The following is an 8,953-nucleotide window of genomic DNA, read 5'->3' as shown; positions in this document are numbered from 1 at the left end:
TTTTTTGGTAACCATAATGATTTTATCCCATTTGCCTTCGTTTAATTTGGAAATGGAAACCATATCTTTAATGCTAATTAGGCAGCACATTACTTAGTCTTCCGTCCTCGCAAAAATAACAATTAGCAATAATTTAGCAGTTGTACACTCTGGCATCTTCTAATCCATACCACTGTATACCATTCCAAATTCCTTTGCATTAATTAGGATCATAAGCCAATCAGCACTAATTGAGAAGAAAATAAGTATAATAACAAATGAAACAAAGCTAGTGATTTGTATCTGTTCACTAGTTCTTTTTCCCGCTGCAGTTTATCAAATAGTTGTAATGCGTAGGAACTTCTAATTGAAACTAATTATGAGGTTTCCCCTGCTACTTTGAGCCTCATGTTCAAATCCCACGAAGCTCATTAAATAAGTAACAACGCTGGAATCTTTAGCACATATTGTAACTTGGTTCACATTAACTAGTACCACATTTTGGAGGCAGTAAGAGGCTGTTCAGCAGCAAACACTACCTAAAGGGACATTAGATAGGGATTTTTGCAGATCTAGGAGACTATGCAGAGACCTCAGCTGGGTATCAGATTGGGCATTATCAGATATGGCTGAAATGTCACACATACGCCTCAAGACTGTATGCTAAATACATTACTTTTTCTATTCTGCCCATTCTGACCCTGTCTTTATGTCTGTTGTTATTTGGAGCAAGCATCTGGGGAAATGTAGGTACTCAAATATACAGTCATTACATCTGAAGGTCATTCCTGTCTATCGGTGACTTTGTCATAAATTAGCACACATTTTCCACTGCTGTTTTGGGTATCATTAGCACCATTACATCCCAAATAACAACCATTTTATCCCCCTCTACATTTCCAGACAAACTGATTTCACCAAATTACTATTATCATTTGAACTAGTGTTTAAAGGACTACTGTGAAAAAGATCACAAAACATCATTGCAGTCTTCCCAGATCAAAAAGATGTCCTATGTAAATTATGAAACTGTGGAGAAGTGTGCAGTCCAAAGTTACTGAAAATACGAAAAATGCCTCTTCCTGAGATTTGAAGAATAGTCACCAAATGGAGATACTTTCCAAGACACAGTAAAAAGCTTCATGAAGGCAGTCCACAAAGCAGTATTTGTTCTTGTGTTATCAGTAAAATGGCCAACACACATAACATGCACGGCGTGCAGGTTCTTGGTACATCAGACAGGGATCAATTCTACTAGGAAAGTTGTCTTCTGCCATAGATGGAAGACATAGTCTTATACCTGGACAACTCAGTCCATAAATGATTGTTTCTACAGTGTTGACTTTATTAAATACTTCTTCATGGCATTGCATCCAGTGGTGCCAACATCCCTTTGCCTTGTTCTACTCGATGGCTGATCAGGGCACAGATACTGCTGTTTCTCTGAACCAATCGGTGGTTTGAGAGACTTCCCTTTTGAGGCAGTTAAAGTCTACCTGCAGTAAAAACCTGTGGTGGTTCCTGGATGTCAGAGAAGCAAGGTGATGGGAAGCATCTCCAAGAATGGCTTTGATTGCCTGCCTTCTTCTATTGCTTCCCTCCAAGGAGCAGAGGAAAGATATATGGCTGATATTACCTTTCTAGTTACTTGAGGTGTTTCTGAGGAAGAACTAGAACAAAACATCTTCATTTGCCCATCTTTGCTATTCATTTTCAAGCACCTGAGGAAATTACATAGAAGAAGGAATATAGAGGAAATTACATAGAAGAAAAAGTCTGGAAGAGGCTCCCCCTCTCCTAGTTGTGCAAACTGGAAGCTTCAGTGTACATAAAAATTAATATTTGGTTACATAGCACCCTATTTTCTGTAGCATGCCTCTAAAAATCTGAAAACAGACAGTTTCTTTCTTAGGAATATATCTAAGCAGCTTAATAAATGGAGCAACTGGTTCTGCACAAAATCTCCTAGGGCTTGCTGCAGGCCAAAAGTTATGTTTCTTTATCTGAAAAGAAAGTGTCTTCCAATTAAAAATGTGAAAAAATATACATAAATTAAAGCTTTCAATAGAAAACATATATGCCTGAAAAGAAGTTAAAGAGGTAAGGAAGTAAGTTTAATGAAAAATAAAATATGTTGCCTTATTCCAGCATATGAACAGTGTGTCTCTGAGCAACCCCAAAACCCCAAAATGTATGAGTTAGGCTGTCCTGCTTCTGTGTGTTTAAAGCAGAATGTGGACCCGGGTAGGCATTATCTGGTAGACGTGCTCTCACATCCACTGCAGAAACACCAGAAGGTCATCACTGGTTTTGTTACTCATGAGCACTTCTAGCCACATCCTGATGAGAGTCTGAAGACCAAACGAGTCAGGGAACCAAGGTACTTTTTTACTCCTGAGAGGTAACCAAGCCAATGGCATGCAAGAAGAAAGGGGAAGGAGAATAACAGGAATTTGGACTGTACAGTCCTTGTATTGTGGAAAACAAAACAAACAAGGAGTCACTGGATTTTTATTTTTATTTCATATACCTTACAATTGCTTCTATCTAATTATGGTTTGTAAAGAAGTGGTTGCAACAACTGCAGATGGGGAACGCTGGTACTTTCCTCTCTTGCAGAGGCCCTTTGAGGATTGATTCACTAAAATCTGTAAAATGCTTTGAGGTCATTGTGTGACAAACACAAAATAATAAAAATGAAGTGAATTGCCATCCCCTGTTCTCTGCAATTGACATAGACAGAGAGGTTTGTTAGTGTTGAATTTGTTGGGGAAAAAGTTGGCACATGTCTAAGGCAACTCTGCCCTTTCCCTCAGTGTGAGCCAGAATGGTTTAACGTTGCAGCGCGCCTTACTTTCAGAAGGAGAGAGGATGAGAGAGAAGGAGAAAGAGAAGGAAAAAAACAAATGCCAAAAAAAACAAAAAGCCCTTTTTTTGTGGAAAGGACTGGTTTCTGATTTCAGTTATTTCTGAGTTGTAAACATTTTCAGGGACAAGGAATTCCTTTGCATACACATATTGCTATTTGCAAAAACCAGGGCCAGTCCAGTGGAATTTTGTTTTTGTCTCAACAGAGTCATTTTATTCATCTGGGAGATTTTATTTAATGCTCTGGTATTAATGACAGTAAGAAATTAAACAGTTGTTTCACTCATCTTTCTTTTCAGTGTGTGTGTCTTTCTTCCCCCCACCCCCCCATCCTCGTATCTTTATAATCATGTTTTAAGACTGTAAATGTTTCCAAAGGTAGTGCCAGATTTAAAATACTGGTTGTTATTACAATGTGTGGGTGGCTTTACCCTCTCTGTTCACAGCCTCCAGCTTTTATCTGCCCTTTTTCAGTCCTCCTACTATAAGAGAGGAATCCAAGAAAATGAACTCATTTAGGGGAGAAGCAGCTTGACTCCTTTTATGATTATTATGATTATTTTAGTCTGGAGTGACTACCCTTTAAGCAGATAAAACCAAAAATGAAGGGAAAAGAAAAAAAGCTTTGAAAGCTTAAATTTTGATGCAATAAATCAATCAGGCAGGCAGCCCGTCTCCCAGGCTTGTTTTCATCTCATCCCCCTGGTTGCAAGGGAGTTACTCCCATTTTATGCTACAGCGGCAGAGATGAGGATCCAACCTTCATTCTCTGCCAAACGTTTTTAAATTAAAAAGACATTCCTGTAGGCTGCTGCAGCATATCTCAAGCCCTGCTGTGCTCTCTGCTGCATACGGGGAGTATGAGGTAAATACTGCACATTGCAACAGGCACAGGGAAGAGGAAGCGAGGAGCAGAGCCAGTGTCGTCCTCCCCCAAGTGCTGTAAATTTGCAGCTGTCACGAACGCAAAGAAGGGGTGTGATGTGAGCACCCCTGAATAGGTGGTGCAGGTAAGAGGATGGAGGATTCTGTCAAATTTATTCGTCTCACGTGTTTCTGCTGAAAGTCACATGTGAGCGATGAGCAATTTCATCACCAAGCCCTGACCAGCCTAAAGTGCAGCACGCACTGAGGCTGCGCTGTGCCAGCAGGCTTGAACCCCAAACCACCCCCAAACCCAGACCCAGCCAGCTGAGTGCGGGCTGATGGAGGTGTTTGAGGAAGGGGTGAGTGCTCCTTAGTCTGTGCATTCGGTGGAATTTGCATTACCCAACATTACCCTTACATCTACCCACCAGTAAGTGCAGGCAAAGCACGGACAAAACTCACTGCATGCTCTGAGCAGCGTCCTGGGAGGTGGCAGGAGTGGGACCCCCATGCTGAGGATGGGTTAAGCTTTAGGTTCCTATTTGTGGGTAAATGCTGGGACACCAGCAGTATGCTTCCCCTGCATTTGTGGGGGAATGGGTGCTGGCAACATGGGTGCTAAAGAGGCTTTGAAGTGGGTGACGGTGCCAGAGGATGGGTTGGAGTCTGGATGGACCTTTGTGCTCCCTGTTTTGTTGTGGCTGGTTGGTACGGGGGAACCAAGCTTTGGAGGTGCTTTTCTCTACATCCTACCAGGTAAGGCGGAGGCAGCAGCCTCTCTGGGAGTACCAGCTCCCGCTCCTCAGCACTGCTGGTGGCTTCTCTGGCCCTTGCTCAGCATTTCTGCTAGGGGAAGTCCTTACAGGAGGGGCCAAGCATCATTGGAGCTTTGTCTTTGGGGCGTCCTGCTGCAGGAGGGAAGCTGAGGTATGGTGATGGAGCAATTTGCTCCAGGAGCGGGGAAGCAGCTGAGCGGCAGCAAAGCCCCTGTAGCAGCTTGAGAATTTCCGTTCTCTTCTTTAACTGTTAATGTGATTCTCTGTAATCATTACAGTTTCCCTATGTTTGAATGAAGAGGGCCATAAAAGTTTACCGTTATCTGTCTACCTGCTCTCCTGATTCTCTCTGCTCTTCTATGGCTACTATTGACTCATTATTGGCGTGGCGCTGATCTGAACTTTGAGTTTACTGCTCTGTGGAAACACAGTAGCTGCCCAGTAATGTGGTTATTTCAGCAGGCACCCTTTTTTCTATAAAATAAGAACACAGTTGTATCTGTTTAGTGCTGTCATAAAGTTGTGTTAGGCTCTCAATAAAAAGGAGTCTTTGCTTTCTGTTATGCAGAGAGAGCAGCTTACCTTTGAAACCAGGGCTTAGATGAACCCAACTTCTGTTTAATGAACTGGTGGCTTGCACTTTTGATATATTCGTTGCTCCTTTAATCAATAGAACTTTACTGAAATCAGGAGGTTTCCTGATATGTTAAAAATTCTGACTACAAGTCAACCGTGAAGTCATAATCACCGGCCATTTTCTGCTCCCACCCCTCCTCTATAGGGCAACAAAATGTTTCTGTTGCTTCAATCCTTATTGCTTCAAAGCTCTTTGAAACATGGCAGTGTGGTTTGAACCCTATGCAGTCAAAGCCTGTCTTTGGCATTTTACCTTCAACTGACGGCTGTCAGACCCCCTATTGTTAACTAGACAAGTGGCTTCTGGTAGATTTATGTCCCATTGTTTCTATGTCCCAGCACCCAATGCTCGTAACATAGTCTTTAACAGTCCATTGTACCTCTCAACCTTCCCACAGGCTTGTGGGTGATAAGGGATGTGATACACCCACTCAATACCATGCCTCTTGGCCCAGGAGGTGACCAAATTGTTTTGGAAGTGACTCCCATTGTCAGACTCAATTCTCTCTGGTGTACCATGATGCCACAGCACTTGCCTTTCTAGGCCCAAGATAGTGTTTCGGGCCGCGGCATGGTTTACGGGGTATGTTTCCAGCCACCCAGTAGTTGCTTCTACCATGGTGAGTATGTACCGTTTGCCTTGGCGGGTTTGTGGGAGTGGTCCGATATAGTCAATTTGCCAGGCCTCACCATATTGAAACCCTAGCCACCTCCCCCTGCTCCAGGGAGATTTTACCTTCATGGCTCTCTTGATTGCAGCACAGGTCTCACACTCATGGGTAACCTGTGTGATGGCCTCAATGGTCAGGTCCACCCCTCGATCACGAGCCCATCTGTATGTGGCATCCCTCCCCAGATGTCCTGATGTTTCATGGGCCCATCGAGCTACAAACAGCTCACCCTTACGTCCCCAGTCCAGGTCCACCTGAGCCACTTCAATCTTTGAAGCTCGATCCACCTCTGCATTATTCTGATGTTCTTCAGTGGCACGGATCTTGGGCATGTGGGCATCTACATGACGTACTTTTACATCCAGGTTTTCTACCCGAGCAGCAATATCTTTCCACAGGGTAGCAGCCCAGAAAGGTTTACCTCTGCACTGCCAGTTGCTCTGTTTTCATTGCTGCAGCCACCCCCTGTCCTGGTTTCAGCTAGGACAGAGTTAATTTTCCTCCTAGTAGCTGGTAGGGTGCTATGTTTTGGATTAGGATGGGAAGAGCGCTGATAACATGCTGATGTTTTAATTGTTGCAGAGCAGTGCTTACACCAAGCCAAGGACTTTTCAGCTTCTCGCTCTGTCCTGCAAGTGGGCAGGCTGGGGGTGCAGCAGGAGCTGGGAGGGGACAGACCCAGGACAGCTGACCCAAACTGGCCAAAGGGGTATTCCATCCCATCTGACGTCATGCTAAACAATATATAGGAGTGTCTAGCCGGGGTGGGGGGCCGGCTGCTCGGGGATAGGCTGGGCATCGGTCAGCAGGTGGTGAGCAATTGCATTGTGCATCACTTGTTTCTTACACATTATTATTATTAATACTATTACCATTTTTTTTTTATTATTGTTATTATTATTTTCCTGTCTTAATAAACTGTCTTTATCTCAACTCACAGGCTTCACTTTCCCGTTTCTCTCCCCCATCCCAGAGAGGGAGGGGGAGAGTGAGCGAACGGCTGTGTGGTGTTTAGCTGCCAGCCGGGTTAAACCACAACAGTCCTTTTGCCGCCCAATGTGGGGCTCGAAGGGTTGAGATATCGACAGATTTGACCAGAGTGTGTTAAACTAAAGTTGGTATAAGTATTGGACCTGCTTAATAGTTGCTAGTCACGATGTTGATTGCTTTAATCTCCAGTCTGCTGTTCCTGTTTTCCAAATTGAGTTTTATAGCGCGTTACTTTCTGTATGTGCTCCCTGTTGCACTGTTTATCCTTTCCGGGCCCTGGTTTAAGGTTGTTATGGTACTGTGCGGTGTAACAATGGCTTATGATATGATGAAATTTCTGGTCATGACTCTAACCTGGTATTTGTACTCAGCACTGACGTCGACTCTATACTTTGGAAACCATATCTCAGAAACTATTAGCAATTACACCTATTGCCTTTTTTCGTCAGGGAGCCAATCTGTGAAGGGGACAGGGGAAGACATGTTTCCCTACCTGTTCACTCTCCCTTTCTCCTTCACCACCCTCTTTTCCTCTGAGCTAGTTACGGTGGTTCTCCAAAATAGCTGAATATCCTTGGGATACTCAGACCAGCATGGTGTTATTGTTATGTCTCCTGAATGAGCTTCAGGTTTTGTTTAAGGTTAAACAACTACTTAGGAATCTCATCCAAAGATCTGTCCTGAGGCGGGATAGTTGCGAGTGGCAGGGAGTGTGGGAGGATGTGGGCAGGCATCTAGAGCAGTGGGCACCTCCAGTGCTTTGGAAATTCTCCCCTGAACAACTACATAATCCTAAAAAAATGGTAGAATGCTTGAAAAAAGGGCGCCATGACTCTGGCAGTTCCAAAGCGACAGAAATCACTGTAGCGTGCTGGGGTCTGGCCTATGCCTATCGAGCTGCAGTCGATGCCACTATCAACCTAGTGACAGACCCTGCGGCCACTCCAAGTCCTGTGACAGGCCCAGTGGCCACTCCAAACCCTACGATGGATCCTGCAGCCGCTCCAGCCCCTGCAACCGCTCCAGCTTCCGCAGCCGCTCCAGCCCCTGCAGCCACTCCAGCTCCCGCAGCCGCTCCAGCTCCTGCAGCCCCTCAAGCCCCTGCAGCCACTCCAGCTCCTGCAGCCGCTCCAGCCCCTGTGATGGGCTCAGCCTGTATTCCAACTCCTGTGGCAGGCCCTATGGCTGTGTCAGAGAAACGAGCTGTAGCAGTGCAAGTTGCCCTTGCAGAGGGTATTCCAACCCCTGTGGCAGGTCCTGTGGCTGGGTCAGAGAAACGAGCTGTAGCAGTGCAAGTTGCCCCTGTAGACAAGGTGAAAAAATGGTATAGAGACTCAGGTCGTTTAGAACGCAGACAGTCTTCTGCTAGGTCTAGGTATAGAGAAGAGGGTGGGTCATCAGAGGTGCAGGAGGATGAAGATGAGGATGTCGAAAAATCAACAGTAACTACCTGAAACCTATACCAGCGTGAGCTACAAGATGTGCGAAAAGATTTTGGTCGCTGCATAGGTGAGCAGCTTGTCACTGCCCAAGGGCCCAAGGGCTACTGCACGAGCTGTTTCTTGTTTGATTTGTTCAAAGGCCTGTTGTTGCTCGGGGCCCAACTCGAAACAGTTTCTCTTTTGAGTCACTTGATACAGAGGACTCACAAGCTGACTATAGCCTGGAACATGCATTCTCCAGAATCCCACAAGGCCTAGGAAAGCTTGCGTTTCTTTTTTGCTAGTTGGCGGATACATTGCTGTTATTTTGTTGATCACATCCATCGGAATGTGGCAACGTCCATCCTGCCATTTTACCCCCAAGAACTGGATTTCCTGTGCAGATCCCTTGACCTTACTCTGTTTAATGGCAAAACCAGCTTTCAGGAGAATTTGGATTATTTTCTTCCCTTTCTCAAAAACTTCTTCTGCTGTGTTGCCCCACACGAGGATGTCATCAATGTACTGCAGGTGTTCAGGAGCTCCCCCTTGTTCCAGTGCAGACTGGATCAGTCCATGGCAAATGGTAGGGCTGTGTTTCCACCCCTGGGGCAGTCAATTCCAGGTGTATTGGATGCCCCTCCAAGTGGAAGCAAACTGCGGTCTGCATGCTGCTGCCAAAGGGATGGAGAAAAATGCATTAGCAATATCAATTGTGGAGTACCACTTGGCTGCCTTTGACTCT

General features: G+C 45.0%; 2 protein-coding genes across 11 annotated transcripts in view; one reads left to right on the top strand and one right to left on the bottom strand.

Moving 5' to 3' along the window:
• Window positions 1-8,953, bottom strand: part of LOC308184747 (uncharacterized protein) — a 370,719-nt gene that overhangs the window by 90,499 nt on the left and 271,267 nt on the right. The window lies entirely within an intron of this gene.
• The window catches only part of LOC308184713 (SET-binding protein-like), a 317,153-nt gene that overhangs the window by 254,141 nt on the left and 54,059 nt on the right, over window positions 1-8,953 (top strand). The window lies entirely within an intron of this gene.

This window comes from Anser brachyrhynchus (genome assembly GCF_964034855.1).
Source record: "Anser brachyrhynchus genome assembly, chromosome: W".
Taxonomy (NCBI): Eukaryota; Metazoa; Chordata; class Aves; order Anseriformes; family Anatidae; genus Anser; species Anser brachyrhynchus.
Note: the sequence above shows the minus strand (reverse complement) of the source record. Positions and strands in the feature narration are given on the sequence as shown.